The following is a 15,765-nucleotide window of genomic DNA, read 5'->3' as shown; positions in this document are numbered from 1 at the left end:
CCCAGGGGGCTGTCCGCGAGGGAAGCATCTGTCCACTTGGCAAGCATCGTCCGTCCACGAGGGAAGCATTGGTCCACTTGGCAAGCAATCGTCCACGAGGGAAGCATCGGTCCACTTGGCAAGCAATCGACTGGCCACGAGGGACACATTCGTCCACTTGGCAAGCATCGTCTGTCCACGAGGGAAGCATTGGTCCACTTGGCATGCAATCGACTGTCCACGAGGGAAGCATTGGTCCACTTGGCAAGCAATCAACTGTCCACGAGGGAAGCATTGGTCCACTTGGCATGCAATCGACTGTCCACGAGGGAAGCATTGGTCCACTTGGCAAGCAATCAACTGTCCACGAGGGAAGCATTGGTCCACTTGGCAAGCATTGTCTGTCCACGAGGGAAGCATTGGTCAACTTGGCAAGCATCGACTGTCCATGGGGGGGTGCTTATCCTACACCGGGGAAACCTTTTTCCATATGATGTACAGCAATGCACATTAGTGAGAGGGGGTTTTAGCACACCCTTAGAACAGCTACAGTGGTATTGAGTTTAGTGTACCTTTGCAAAACCCAGAACCACACTGGACATCCCAAATTGGATACTTACTATCAATGTACTGAAACAAATCTGAGATATGTTTCATAACAAAAGCTGCTCTACAAGGCTCTCCTTGTCCCATTCTTGAGGGACATTCCTGAAAGGATATAGGAATGCAGAGGGTTTACAGAACCACTGCTCTACATGCTGAAATCTTTGTTCCGAGTTGAGGGTTTGGTGCAGGTTTCAAGCCATTCTGACAATTTCTACATGAAATATGATCATTTGAAGGGTGTCCATTTGAGAAGCATTTCCCATTGAAAACATTTTCAATGTAAAAGTACCCCAAAATGACAGTTGTGTGGCACTGGCATGCTCGGTCCCAGCAGGTCCAAACCAAGCCTACTGTACTCCACTTGGGTCTGGCAACAACATACTAAAAGATCAGAGCTCACGCATGTTCAGAAAAAAAATGACTCCAATCTGACCAACTATGAAAGAGGGTGTTGCGGGCTATAAGCCTAACAGTGTCTTCGCCTAGATTTCTCAAATAAACAATCTTTTTTCCCCAAGGGACTTGGAGAGTTTTCACTTCACATGACTGTAGTAGGCCATGTCCCCGCTCTGTGTGTGAAATATGGGATCTCTGAGGCTTCAGAAAGTCCTGTAATGTAATATTTAATGTACACAAAACTGTTCCCTAATGGACACAGTGTCATTTTGGGAAACCTGGCGACCTTGCAAACTTTGAGGCTCATTGTCAGTGTCTTGCCATGCACTGATGGGCACAAAAATCATGTCACACATTGTCCTCGAAGCCAACTTTAAAGCAGAAAAGGAATCAAGTGTCTAGTTGTAGCAGAAAGGTCATGACCACCATGAAATGTTGTAAAGGTCAACTGTCCACGAGGGAAGCATCGGTCCACTTGGCAAGCAATCGTCCACCCGGGAAGCATTTGTCACTTCGGGGCCCCCAGGGGGCTGTCCGCGAGGGAAGCATCTGTCCACTTGGCAAGCATCGTCCGTCCACGAGGGAAGCATTGGTCCACTTGGCAAGCAATCGTCCACGAGGGAAGCATTGGTCCACTTGGCAAGCAATCGACTGGCCACGAGGGACACATTTGTCCACTTGGCAAGCATCGTCTGTCCACGAGGGAAGCATCGGTCCACTTGGCAAGCAATCGACTGGCCACGAGGGACACATTCGTCCACTTGGCAAGCATCGTCTGTCCACGAGGGAAGCATTGGTCCACTTGGCATGCAATCGACTGTCCACGAGGGAAGCATTGGTCCACTTGGCAAGCATTGTCTGTCCACGAGGGAAGCATTGGTCAACTTGGCAAGCATCGACTGTCCATGGGGGGGTGCTTATCCTACACCGGGGAAACCTTTTTCCATATGGTGTACAGCAATGCACATTAGTGAGAGGGGGTTTTAGCACACCCTTAGAACAGCTACAGTGGTATTGAGTTTAGTGTACCTTTGCAAAACCCAGAACCACACTGGACATCCCAAATTGGATACTTACTATCAATGTACTGAAACAAATCTGAGATATGTTTCATAACAAAAGCTGCTCTACAAGGCTCTCCTTGTCCCATTCTTGAGGGAAATTCCTGAAAGGATATAGGAATGCAGAGGGTTTACAGAACCAGTGCTCTACATGCTGAAATCTGTGTTCCGAGTTGAGGGTTTGGTGCAGGTTTCAAGCCATTCTGACAATTTCTACATGAAATATGATCATTTGAAGGGTGTCCATTTGAGAAGCATTTCCCATTGAAAACATTTTCAATGCAAAAGTACCCCAAAATGACAGTTGTGTGGCACTGGCATGCTCGGTCCCAGCAGGTCCAAACCAAGCCTACTGTACTCCACTTGGGTCTGGCAACAACATACTAAAAGATCAGAGCTCACGCATGTTCAGAAAAAAAATGACTCCAATCTGACCAACTATGAAAGAGGGTGTTGCGGGCTATAAGCCTAACAGTGTCTTCGCCTAGATTTCTCAAATAAACAATCTTTTTTCCCCAAGGGACTTGGAGAGTTTTCACTTCACATGACTGTAGTAGGCCATGTCCCCGCTCTGTGTGTGAAATATGGGATCTCTGAGGCTTCAGAAAGTCCTGTAATGTAATATTTAATGTACACAAAACTGTTCCCTAATGGACACAGTGTCATTTTGGGAAACCTGGCGACCTTGCAAACTTTGAGGCTCATTGTCAGTGTCTTGCCATGCACTGATGGGCACAAAAATCATGTCACACATTGTCCTCGAAGCCAACTTTAAATCAGAAAAGGAATCAAGTGTCTAGTTGTAGCAGAAAGGCCATGACCACCATGAAATGTTGTAAAGGTCAACTGTCCACGAGGGAAGCATCGGTCCACTTGGCAAGCAATCGTCCACCCGGGAAGCATTTGTCACTTCGGGGCCCCCAGGGGGCTGTCCGCGAGGGAAGCATCTGTCCACTTGGCAAGCATCGTCCGTCCACGAGGGAAGCATTGGTCCACTTGGCAAGCAATCGTCCACGAGGGAAGCATTGGTCCACTTGGCAAGCAATCGACTGGCCACGAGGGACACATTTGTCCACTTGGCAAGCATCGTCTGTCCACGAGGGAAGCATCGGTCCACTTGGCAAGCAATCGACTGGCCACGAGGGACACATTCGTCCACTTGGCAAGCATCGTCTGTCCACGAGGGAAGCATTGGTCCACTTGGCATGCAATCGACTGTCCACGAGGGAAGCATTGGTCCACTTGGCAAGCATTGTCTGTCCACGAGGGAAGCATTGGTCAACTTGGCAAGCATCGACTGTCCATGGGGGGGTGCTTATCCTACACCGGGGAAACCTTTTTCCATATGGTGTACAGCAATGCACATTAGTGAGAGGGGGTTTTAGCACACCCTTAGAACAGCTACAGTGGTATTGAGTTTAGTGTACCTTTGCAAAACCCAGAACCACACTGGACATCCCAAATTGGATACTTACTATCAATGTACTGAAACAAATCTGAGATATGTTTCATAACAAAAGCTGCTCTACAAGGCTCTCCTTGTCCCATTCTTGAGGGACATTCCTGAAAGGATATAGGAATGCAGAGGGTTTACAGAACCAGTGCTCTACATGCTGAAATATGTGTTCCGAGTTGAGGGTTTGGTGCAGGTTTCAAGCCATTCTGACAATTTCTACATGAAATATGATCATTTGAAGGGTGTCCATTTGAGAAGCATTTCCCATTGAAAACATTTTCAATGCAAAAGTACCCCAAAATGACAGTTGTGTGGCACTGGCATGCTCGGTCCCAGCAGGTCCAAACCAAGCCTACTGTACTCCACTTGGGTCTGGCAACAACATACTAAAAGATCAGAGCTCACGCATGTTCAGAAAAAAAATGACTCCAATCTGACCAACTATGAAAGAGGGTGTTGCGGGCTATAAGCCTAACAGTGTCTTCGCCTAGATTTCTCAAATAAACAATCTTTTTTCCCCAAGGGACTTGGAGAGTTTTCACTTCACATGACTGTAGTAGGCCATGTCCCCGCTCTGTGTGTGAAATATGGGATCTCTGAGGCTTCAGAAAGTCCTGTAATGTAATATTTAATGTACACAAAACTGTTCCCTAATGGACACAGTGTCATTTTGGGAAACCTGGCGACCTTGCAAACTTTGAGGCTCATTGTCAGTGTCTTGCCATGCACTGATGGGCACAAAAATCATGTCACACATTGTCCTCGAAGCCAACTTTAAAGCAGAAAAGGAATCAAGTGTCTAGTTGTAGCAGAAAGGTCATGACCACCATGAAATGTTGTAAAGGTCAACTGTCCACGAGGGAAGCATCGGTCCACTTGGCAAGCAATCGTCCACCCGGGAAGCATTTGTCACTTCGGGGCCCCCAGGGGGCTGTCCGTGAGGGAAGCATCTGTCCACTTGGCAAGCATCGTCCGTCCACGAGGGAAGCATTGGTCCACTTGGCAAGCAATCGTCCACGAGGGAAGCATTGGTCCACTTGGCAAGCAATCGACTGGCCACGAGGGACACATTTGTCCACTTGGCAAGCATCGTCTGTCCACGAGGGAAGCATCGGTCCACTTGGCAAGCAATCGACTGGCCACGAGGGACACATTCGTCCACTTGGCAAGCATCGTCTGTCCACGAGGGAAGCATTGGTCCACTTGGCATGCAATCGACTGTCCACGAGGGAAGCATTGGTCCACTTGGCAAGCATTGTCTGTCCACGAGGGAAGCATTGGTCAACTTGGCAAGCATCGACTGTCCATGGGGGGGTGCTTATCCTACACCGGGGAAACCTTTTTCCATATGGTGTACAGCAATGCACATTAGTGAGAGGGGGTTTTAGCACACCCTTAGAACAGCTACAGTGGTATTGAGTTTAGTGTACCTTTGCAAAACCCAGAACCACACTGGACATCCCAAATTGGATACTTACTATCAATGTACTGAAACAAATCTGAGATATGTTTCATAACAAAAGCTGCTCTACAAGGCTCTCCTTGTCCCATTCTTGAGGGACATTCCTGAAAGGATATAGGAATGCAGAGGGTTTACAGAACCAGTGCTCTACATGCTGAAATCTTTGTTCCGAGTTGAGGGTTTGGTGCAGGTTTCAAGCCATTCTGACAATTTCTACATGAAATATGATCATTTGAAGGGTGTCCATTTGAGAAGCATTTCCCATTGAAAACATTTTCAATGCAAAAGTACCCCAAAATGACAGTTGTGTGGCACTGGCATGCTCGGTCCCAGCAGGTCCAAACCAAGCCTACTGTACTCCACTTGGGTCTGGCAACAACATACTAAAAGATCAGAGCTCACGCATGTTCAGAAAAAAAATGACTCCAATCTGACCAACTATGAAAGAGGGTGTTGCGGGCTATAAGCCTAACAGTGTCTTCGCCTAGATTTCTCAAATAAACAATCTTTTTTCCCCAAGGGACTTGGAGAGTTTTCACTTCACATGACTGTAGTAGGCCATGTCCCCGCTCTGTGTGTGAAATATGGGATCTCTGAGGCTTCAGAAAGTCCTGTAATGTAATATTTAATGTACACAAAACTGTTCCCTAATGGACACAGTGTCATTTTGGGAAACCTGGCGACCTTGCAAACTTTGAGGCTCATTGTCAGTGTCTTGCCATGCACCGATGGGCACAAAAATCATGTCACACATTGTCCTCGAAGCCAACTTTAAAGCAGAAAAGGAATCAAGTGTCTAGTTGTAGCAGAAAGGTCATGACCACCATGAAATGTTGTAAAGGTCAACTGTCCACGAGGGAAGCATCGGTCCACTTGGCAAGCAATCGTCCACCCGGGAAGCATTTGTCACTTCGGGGCCCCCAGGGGGCTGTCCGCGAGGGAAGCATCTGTCCACTTGGCAAGCATCGTCCGTCCACGAGGGAAGCATTGGTCCACTTGGCAAGCAATCGTCCACGAGGGAAGCATTGGTCAACTTGGCAAGCAATCGACTGGCCACGAGGGACACATTTGTCCACTTGGCAAGCATCGTCTGTCCACGAGGGAAGCATTGGTCCACTTCGCAAGCAATCGTCTGTCCACGAGGGAAGCATTGGTCCACTTGGCAAGCAATCGACTGTCCACGAGGGAAGCATTGGTCCACTTGGCAAGCAATCGTCCACGAGGGAAGCATCGGTCCACTTGGCAAGCAATCGACTGGCCACGAGGGAAGCATTGGTCCACTTGGCAAGCAATCGACTGTCCATGAGGGAAGCATTGGTCCACTTGGCAAGCAATCAACTGTCCACGAGGGAAGCATTGGTCCACTTGGCAAGCATTGTCTGTCCACGAGGGAAGCATTGGTCAACTTGGCAAGCATCGACTGTCCATGGGGGGGTGCTTATCCTACACCGGGGAAACCTTTTTCCATATGGTGTACAGCAATGCACATTAGTGAGAGGGGGTTTTAGCACACACTTAGAACAGCTACAGTGGTATTGAGTTTAGTGTACCTTTGCAAAACCCAGAACCACACTGGACATCCCAAATTGGATACTTACTATCAATGTACTGAAACAAATCTGAGATATGTTTCATAACAAAAGCTGCTCTACAAGGCTCTCCTTGTCCCATTCTTGAGGGACATTCCTGAAAGGATATAGGAATGCAGAGGGTTTACAGAACCAGTGCTCTACATGCTAAATCTGTGTTCCGAGTTGAGGGTTTGGTGCAGGTTTTAAGCCATTCTGACAATTTCTACATGAAATATGATCATTTAAAGGGTGTCCATTTGAGAAGCATTTCCCATTGAAAACATTTTCAATGCAAAAGTACCCCAAAATGACAGTTGTGTGGCACTGGCATGCTGGGTCCCAGCAGGTCCAAACCAAGCCTACTGTACTCCACTTGGGTCTGGCAACAACATACTAAAAGATCAGAGTTCACGCATGTTCAGAAAAAAAATGACTCCAATCTGACCAACTATGAAAGAGGGTGTTGCGGGCTATAAGCCTAACAGTGTCTTCGCCTAGATTTCTCAAATAAACAATCTTTTTTCCCCAAGGGACTTGGAGAGTTTTCACTTCACATGACTGTAGTAGGCCATGTCCCCACTCTGTGTGTGAAATATGGGATCTCTGAGGCTTCAGAAAGTCCTGTAATGTAATATTTAATGTACACAAAACTGTTCCCTAATGGACACAGTGTCATTTTGGGAAACATGGCGACCTTGCAAACTTTGAGGCTCATTTTCAGTGTCTTGCCATGCACCGATGGGCACAAAAATCATGTCACACATTGTCCTCGAAGCCAACTTTAAAGCAGAAAAGGAATCAAGTGTCTAGTTGTAGCAGAAAGGTCATGACCACCATGAAATGTTGTAAAGGTCAACTGTCCACGAGGGAAGCATCGGTCCACTTGGCAAGCAATCGTCCACCCGGGAAGCATTTGTCACTTCGGGGCCCCCAGGGGGCTGTCCGCGAGGGAAGCATCTGTCCACTTGGCAAGCATCGTCCATCCACGAGGGAAGCATTGGTCCACTTGGCAAGCAATCGTCCACGAGGGAAGCATCGGTCCACTTGGCAAGCAATCGACTGGCCACGAGGGACACATTCGTCCACTTGGCAAGCATCGTCTGTCCACGAGGGAAGCATTGGTCCACTTGGCATGCAATCGACTGTCCACGAGGGAAGCATTGGTCCACTTGGCAAGCAATCAACTGTCCACGAGGGAAGCATTGGTCCACTTGGCATGCAATCGACTGTCCACGAGGGAAGCATTGGTCCACTTGGCAAGCAATCAACTGTCCACGAGGGAAGCATTGGTCCACTTGGCAAGCATTGTCTGTCCACGAGGGAAGCATTGGTCAACTTGGCAAGCATCGACTGTCCATGGGGGGGTGCTTATCCTACACCGGGGAAACCTTTTTCCATATGGTGTACAGCAATGCACATTAGTGAGAGGGGGTTTTAGCACACCCTTAGAACAGCTACAGTGGTATTGAGTTTAGTGTACCTTTGCAAAACCCAGAACCACACTGGACATCCCAAATTGGATACTTACTATCAATGTACTGAAACAAATCTGAGATATGTTTCATAACAAAAGCTGCTCTACAAGGCTCTCCTTGTCCCATTCTTGAGGGACATTCCTGAAAGGATATAGGAATGCAGAGGGTTTACAGAACCAGTGCTCTACATGCTGAAATCTGTGTTCCGAGTTGAGGGTTTGGTGCAGGTTTCAAGCCATTCTGACAATTTCTACATGAAATATGATCATTTGAAGGGTGTCCATTTGAGAAGCATTTCCCATTGAAAACATTTTCAATGCAAAAGTACCCCAAAATGACAGTTGTGTGGCACTGGCATGCTCGGTCCCAGCAGGTCCAAACCAAGCCTACTGTACTCCACTTGGGTCTGGCAACAACATACTAAAAGATCAGAGCTCACGCATGTTCAGAAAAAAAATGACTCCAATCTGACCAACTATGAAAGAGGGTGTTGCGGGCTATAAGCCTAACAGTGTCTTCGCCTAGATTTCTCAAATAAACAATCTTTTTTCCCCAAGGGACTTGGAGAGTTTTCACTTCACATGACTGTAGTAGGCCATGTCCCCGCTCTGTGTGTGAAATATGGGATCTCTGAGGCTTCAGAAAGTCCTGTAATGTAATATTTAATGTACACAAAACTGTTCCCTAATGGACACAGTGTCATTTTGGGAAACCTGGCGACCTTGCAAACTTTGAGGCTCATTGTCAGTGTCTTGCCATGCACTGATGGGCACAAAAATCATGTCACACATTGTCCTCGAAGCCAACTTTAAAGCAGAAAAGGAATCAAGTGTCTAGTTGTAGCAGAAAGGTCATGACCACCATGAAATGTTGTAAAGGTCAACTGTCCACGAGGGAAGCATCGGTCCACTTGGCAAGCAATCGTCCACCCGGGAAGCATTTGTCACTTCGGGGCCCCCAGGGGGCTGTCCGCGAGGGAAGCATCTGTCCACTTGGCAAGCATCGTCCGTCCACGAGGGAAGCATTGGTCCACTTGGCAAGCAATCGTCCACGAGGGAAGCATTGGTCCACTTGGCAAGCAATCGACTGGCCACGAGGGACACATTTGTCCACTTGGCAAGCATCGTCTGTCCACGAGGGAAGCATCGGTCCACTTGGCAAGCAATCGACTGGCCACGAGGGACACATTCGTCCACTTGGCAAGCATCGTCTGTCCACGAGGGAAGCATTGGTCCACTTGGCATGCAATCGACTGTCCACGAGGGAAGCATTGGTCCACTTGGCAAGCATTGTCTGTCCACGAGGGAAGCATTGGTCAACTTGGCAAGCATCGACTGTCCATGGGGGGGTGCTTATCCTACACCGGGGAAACCTTTTTCCATATGGTGTACAGCAATGCACATTAGTGAGAGGGGGTTTTAGCACACCCTTAGAACAGCTACAGTGGTATTGAGTTTAGTGTACCTTTGCAAAACCCAGAACCACACTGGACATCCCAAATTGGATACTTACTATCAATGTACTGAAACAAATCTGAGATATGTTTCATAACAAAAGCTGCTCTACAAGGCTCTCCTTGTCCCATTCTTGAGGGAAATTCCTGAAAGGATATAGGAATGCAGAGGGTTTACAGAACCAGTGCTCTACATGCTGAAATCTGTGTTCCGAGTTGAGGGTTTGGTGCAGGTTTCAAGCCATTCTGACAATTTCTACATGAAATATGATCATTTGAAGGGTGTCCATTTGAGAAGCATTTCCCATTGAAAACATTTTCAATGCAAAAGTACCCCAAAATGACAGTTGTGTGGCACTGGCATGCTCGGTCCCAGCAGGTCCAAACCAAGCCTACTGTACTCCACTTGGGTCTGGCAACAACATACTAAAAGATCAGAGCTCACGCATGTTCAGAAAAAAAATGACTCCAATCTGACCAACTATGAAAGAGGGTGTTGCGGGCTATAAGCCTAACAGTGTCTTCGCCTAGATTTCTCAAATAAACAATCTTTTTTCCCCAAGGGACTTGGAGAGTTTTCACTTCACATGACTGTAGTAGGCCATGTCCCCACTCTGTGTGTGAAATATGGGATCTCTGAGGCTTCAGAAAGTCCTGTAATGTAATATTTAATGTACACAAAACTGTTCCCTAATGGACACAGTGTCATTTTGGGAAACATGGCGACCTTGCAAACTTTGAGGCTCATTTTCAGTGTCTTGCCATGCACCGATGGGCACAAAAATCATGTCACACATTGTCCTCGAAGCCAACTTTAAAGCAGAAAAGGAATCAAGTGTCTAGTTGTAGCAGAAAGGTCATGACCACCATGAAATGTTGTAAAGGTCAACTGTCCACGAGGGAAGCATCGGTCCACTTGGCAAGCAATCGTCCACCCGGGAAGCATTTGTCACTTCGGGGCCCCCAGGGGGCTGTCCGCGAGGGAAGCATCTGTCCACTTGGCAAGCATCGTCCGTCCACGAGGGAAGCATTGGTCCACTTGGCAAGCAATCGTCCACGAGGGAAGCATCGGTCCACTTGGCAAGCAATCGACTGGCCACGAGGGACACATTCGTCCACTTGGCAAGCATCGTCTGTCCACGAGGGAAGCATTGGTCCACTTGGCATGCAATCGACTGTCCACGAGGGAAGCATTGGTCCACTTGGCAAGCAATCAACTGTCCACGAGGGAAGCATTGGTCCACTTGGCATGCAATCGACTGTCCACGAGGGAAGCATTGGTCCACTTGGCAAGCAATCAACTGTCCACGAGGGAAGCATTGGTCCACTTGGCAAGCATTGTCTGTCCACGAGGGAAGCATTGGTCAACTTGGCAAGCATCGACTGTCCATGGGGGGGTGCTTATCCTACACCGGGGAAACCTTTTTCCATATGATGTACAGCAATGCACATTAGTGAGAGGGGGTTTTAGCACACCCTTAGAACAGCTACAGTGGTATTGAGTTTAGTGTACCTTTGCAAAACCCAGAACCACACTGGACATCCCAAATTGGATACTTACTATCAATGTACTGAAACAAATCTGAGATATGTTTCATAACAAAAGCTGCTCTACAAGGCTCTCCTTGTCCCATTCTTGAGGGACATTCCTGAAAGGATATAGGAATGCAGAGGGTTTACAGAACCAGTGCTCTACATGCTGAAATCTTTGTTCCGAGTTGAGGGTTTGGTGCAGGTTTCAAGCCATTCTGACAATTTCTACATGAAATATGATCATTTGAAGGGTGTCCATTTGAGAAGCATTTCCCATTGAAAACATTTTCAATGCAAAAGTACCCCAAAATGACAGTTGTGTGGCACTGGCATGCTCGGTCCCAGCAGGTCCAAACCAAGCCTACTGTACTCCACTTGGGTCTGGCAACAACATACTAAAAGATCAGAGCTCACGCATGTTCAGAAAAAAAATGACTCCAATCTGACCAACTATGAAAGAGGGTGTTGCGGGCTATAAGCCTAACAGTGTCTTCGCCTAGATTTCTCAAATAAACAATCTTTTTTCCCCAAGGGACTTGGAGAGTTTTCACTTCACATGACTGTAGTAGGCCATGTCCCCGCTCTGTGTGTGAAATATGGGATCTCTGAGGCTTCAGAAAGTCCTGTAATGTAATATTTAATGTACACAAAACTGTTCCCTAATGGACACAGTGTCATTTTGGGAAACCTGGCGACCTTGCAAACTTTGAGGCTCATTGTCAGTGTCTTGCCATGCACTGATGGGCACAAAAATCATGTCACACATTGTCCTCGAAGCCAACTTTAAAGCAGAAAAGGAATCAAGTGTCTAGTTGTAGCAGAAAGGTCATGACCACCATGAAATGTTGTAAAGGTCAACTGTCCACGAGGGAAGCATCGGTCCACTTGGCAAGCAATCGTCCACCCGGGAAGCATTTGTCACTTCGGGGCCCCCAGGGGGCTGTCCGCGACGGAAGCATCTGTCCACTTGGCAAGCATCGTCCGTCCACGAGGGAAGCATTGGTCCACTTGGCAAGCAATCGTCCACGAGGGAAGCATTGGTCCACTTGGCAAGCAATCGACTGGCCACGAGGGACACATTTGTCCACTTGGCAAGCATCGTCTGTCCACGAGGGAAGCATCGGTCCACTTGGCAAGCAATCGACTGGCCACGAGGGACACATTCGTCCACTTGGCAAGCATCGTCTGTCCACGAGGGAAGCATTGGTCCACTTGGCATGCAATCGACTGTCCACGAGGGAAGCATTGGTCCACTTGGCAAGCATTGTCTGTCCACGAGGGAAGCATTGGTCAACTTGGCAAGCATCGACTGTCCATGGGGGGGTGCTTATCCTACACCGGGGAAACCTTTTTCCATATGGTGTACAGCAATGCACATTAGTGAGAGGGGGTTTTAGCACACCCTTAGAACAGCTACAGTGGTATTGAGTTTAGTGTACCTTTGCAAAACCCAGAACCACACTGGACATCCCAAATTGGATACTTACTATCAATGTACTGAAACAAATCTGAGATATGTTTCATAACAAAAGCTGCTCTACAAGGCTCTCCTTGTCCCATTCTTGAGGGAAATTCCTGAAAGGATATAGGAATGCAGAGGGTTTACAGAACCAGTGCTCTACATGCTGAAATCTGTGTTCCGAGTTGAGGGTTTGGTGCAGGTTTCAAGCCATTCTGACAATTTCTACATGAAATATGATCATTTGAAGGGTGTCCATTTGAGAAGCATTTCCCATTGAAAACATTTTCAATGCAAAAGTACCCCAAAATGACAGTTGTGTGGCACTGGCATGCTCGGTCCCAGCAGGTCCAAACCAAGCCTACTGTACTCCACTTGGGTCTGGCAACAACATACTAAAAGATCAGAGCTCACGCATGTTCAGAAAAAAAATGACTCCAATCTGACCAACTATGAAAGAGGGTGTTGCGGGCTATAAGCCTAACAGTGTCTTCGCCTAGATTTCTCAAATAAACAATCTTTTTTCCCCAAGGGACTTGGAGAGTTTTCACTTCACATGACTGTAGTAGGCCATGTCCCCACTCTGTGTGTGAAATATGGGATCTCTGAGGCTTCAGAAAGTCCTGTAATGTAATATTTAATGTACACAAAACTGTTCCCTAATGGACACAGTGTCATTTTGGGAAACATGGCGACCTTGCAAACTTTGAGGCTCATTTTCAGTGTCTTGCCATGCACCGATGGGCACAAAAATCATGTCACACATTGTCCTCGAAGCCAACTTTAAAGCAGAAAAGGAATCAAGTGTCTAGTTGTAGCAGAAAGGTCATGACCACCATGAAATGTTGTAAAGGTCAACTGTCCACGAGGGAAGCATCGGTCCACTTGGCAAGCAATCGTCCACCCGGGAAGCATTTGTCACTTCGGGGCCCCCAGGGGGCTGTCCGCGAGGGAAGCATCTGTCCACTTGGCAAGCATCGTCCGTCCACGAGGGAAGCATTGGTCCACTTGGCAAGCAATCGTCCACGAGGGAAGCATCGGTCCACTTGGCAAGCAATCGACTGGCCACGAGGGACACATTCGTCCACTTGGCAAGCATCGTCTGTCCACGAGGGAAGCATTGGTCCACTTGGCATGCAATCGACTGTCCACGAGGGAAGCATTGGTCCACTTGGCAAGCAATCAACTGTCCACGAGGGAAGCATTGGTCCACTTGGCATGCAATCGACTGTCCACGAGGGAAGCATTGGTCCACTTGGCAAGCAATCAACTGTCCACGAGGGAAGCATTGGTCCACTTGGCAAGCATTGTCTGTCCACGAGGGAAGCATTGGTCAACTTGGCAAGCATCGACTGTCCATGGGGGGGTGCTTATCCTACACCGGGGAAACCTTTTTCCATATGATGTACAGCAATGCACATTAGTGAGAGGGGGTTTTAGCACACCCTTAGAACAGCTACAGTGGTATTGAGTTTAGTGTACCTTTGCAAAACCCAGAACCACACTGGACATCCCAAATTGGATACTTACTATCAATGTACTGAAACAAATCTGAGATATGTTTCATAACAAAAGCTGCTCTACAAGGCTCTCCTTGTCCCATTCTTGAGGGACATTCCTGAAAGGATATAGGAATGCAGAGGGTTTACAGAACCAGTGCTCTACATGCTGAAATCTTTGTTCCGAGTTGAGGGTTTGGTGCAGGTTTCAAGCCATTCTGACAATTTCTACATGAAATATGATCATTTGAAGGGTGTCCATTTGAGAAGCATTTCCCATTGAAAACATTTTCAATGCAAAAGTACCCCAAAATGACAGTTGTGTGGCACTGGCATGCTCGGTCCCAGCAGGTCCAAACCAAGCCTACTGTACTCCACTTGGGTCTGGCAACAACATACTAAAAGATCAGAGCTCACGCATGTTCAGAAAAAAAATGACTCCAATCTGACCAACTATGAAAGAGGGTGTTGCGGGCTATAAGCCTAACAGTGTCTTCGCCTAGATTTCTCAAATAAACAATCTTTTTTCCCCAAGGGACTTGGAGAGTTTTCACTTCACATGACTGTAGTAGGCCATGTCCCCGCTCTGTGTGTGAAATATGGGATCTCTGAGGCTTCAGAAAGTCCTGTAATGTAATATTTAATGTACACAAAACTGTTCCCTAATGGACACAGTGTCATTTTGGGAAACCTGGCGACCTTGCAAACTTTGAGGCTCATTGTCAGTGTCTTGCCATGCACTGATGGGCACAAAAATCATGTCACACATTGTCCTCGAAGCCAACTTTAAAGCAGAAAAGGAATCAAGTGTCTAGTTGTAGCAGAAAGGTCATGACCACCATGAAATGTTGTAAAGGTCAACTGTCCACGAGGGAAGCATCGGTCCACTTGGCAAGCAATCGTCCACCCGGGAAGCATTTGTCACTTCGGGGCCCCCAGGGGGCTGTCCGCGAGGGAAGCATCTGTCCACTTGGCAAGCATCGTCCGTCCACGAGGGAAGCATTGGTCCACTTGGCAAGCAATCGTCCACGAGGGAAGCATTGGTCCACTTGGCAAGCAATCGACTGGCCACGAGGGACACATTTGTCCACTTGGCAAGCATCGTCTGTCCACGAGGGAAGCATCGGTCCACTTGGCAAGCAATCGACTGGCCACGAGGGACACATTCGTCCACTTGGCAAGCATCGTCTGTCCACGAGGGAAGCATTGGTCCACTTGGCATGCAATCGACTGTCCACGAGGGAAGCATTGGTCCACTTGGCAAGCATTGTCTGTCCACGAGGGAAGCATTGGTCAACTTGGCAAGCATCGACTGTCCATGGGGGGGTGCTTATCCTACACCGGGGAAACCTTTTTCCATATGGTGTACAGCAATGCACATTAGTGAGAGGGGGTTTTAGCACACCCTTAGAACAGCTACAGTGGTATTGAGTTTAGTGTACCTTTGCAAAACCCAGAACCACACTGGACATCCCAAATTGGATACTTACTATCAATGTACTGAAACAAATCTGAGATATGTTTCATAACAAAAGCTGCTCTACAAGGCTCTCCTTGTCCCATTCTTGAGGGAAATTCCTGAAAGGATATAGGAATGCAGAGGGTTTACAGAACCAGTGCTCTACATGCTGAAATCTGTGTTCCGAGTTGAGGGTTTGGTGCAGGTTTCAAGCCATTCTGACAATTTCTACATGAAATATGATCATTTGAAGGGTGTCCATTTGAGAAGCATTTCCCATTGAAAACATTTTCAATGCAAAAGTACCCCAAAATGACAGTTGTGTGGCACTGGCATGCTCGGTCCCAGCAGGTCCA

This window comes from Borostomias antarcticus (assembly GCF_949987555.1).
Source record: "Borostomias antarcticus genome assembly, contig: scaffold_53, whole genome shotgun sequence".
Taxonomy (NCBI): Eukaryota; Metazoa; Chordata; class Actinopteri; order Stomiiformes; family Stomiidae; genus Borostomias; species Borostomias antarcticus.
The sequence above is the reverse complement of the archived record's forward strand: the minus strand, read 5'-3'. Positions refer to the sequence as shown.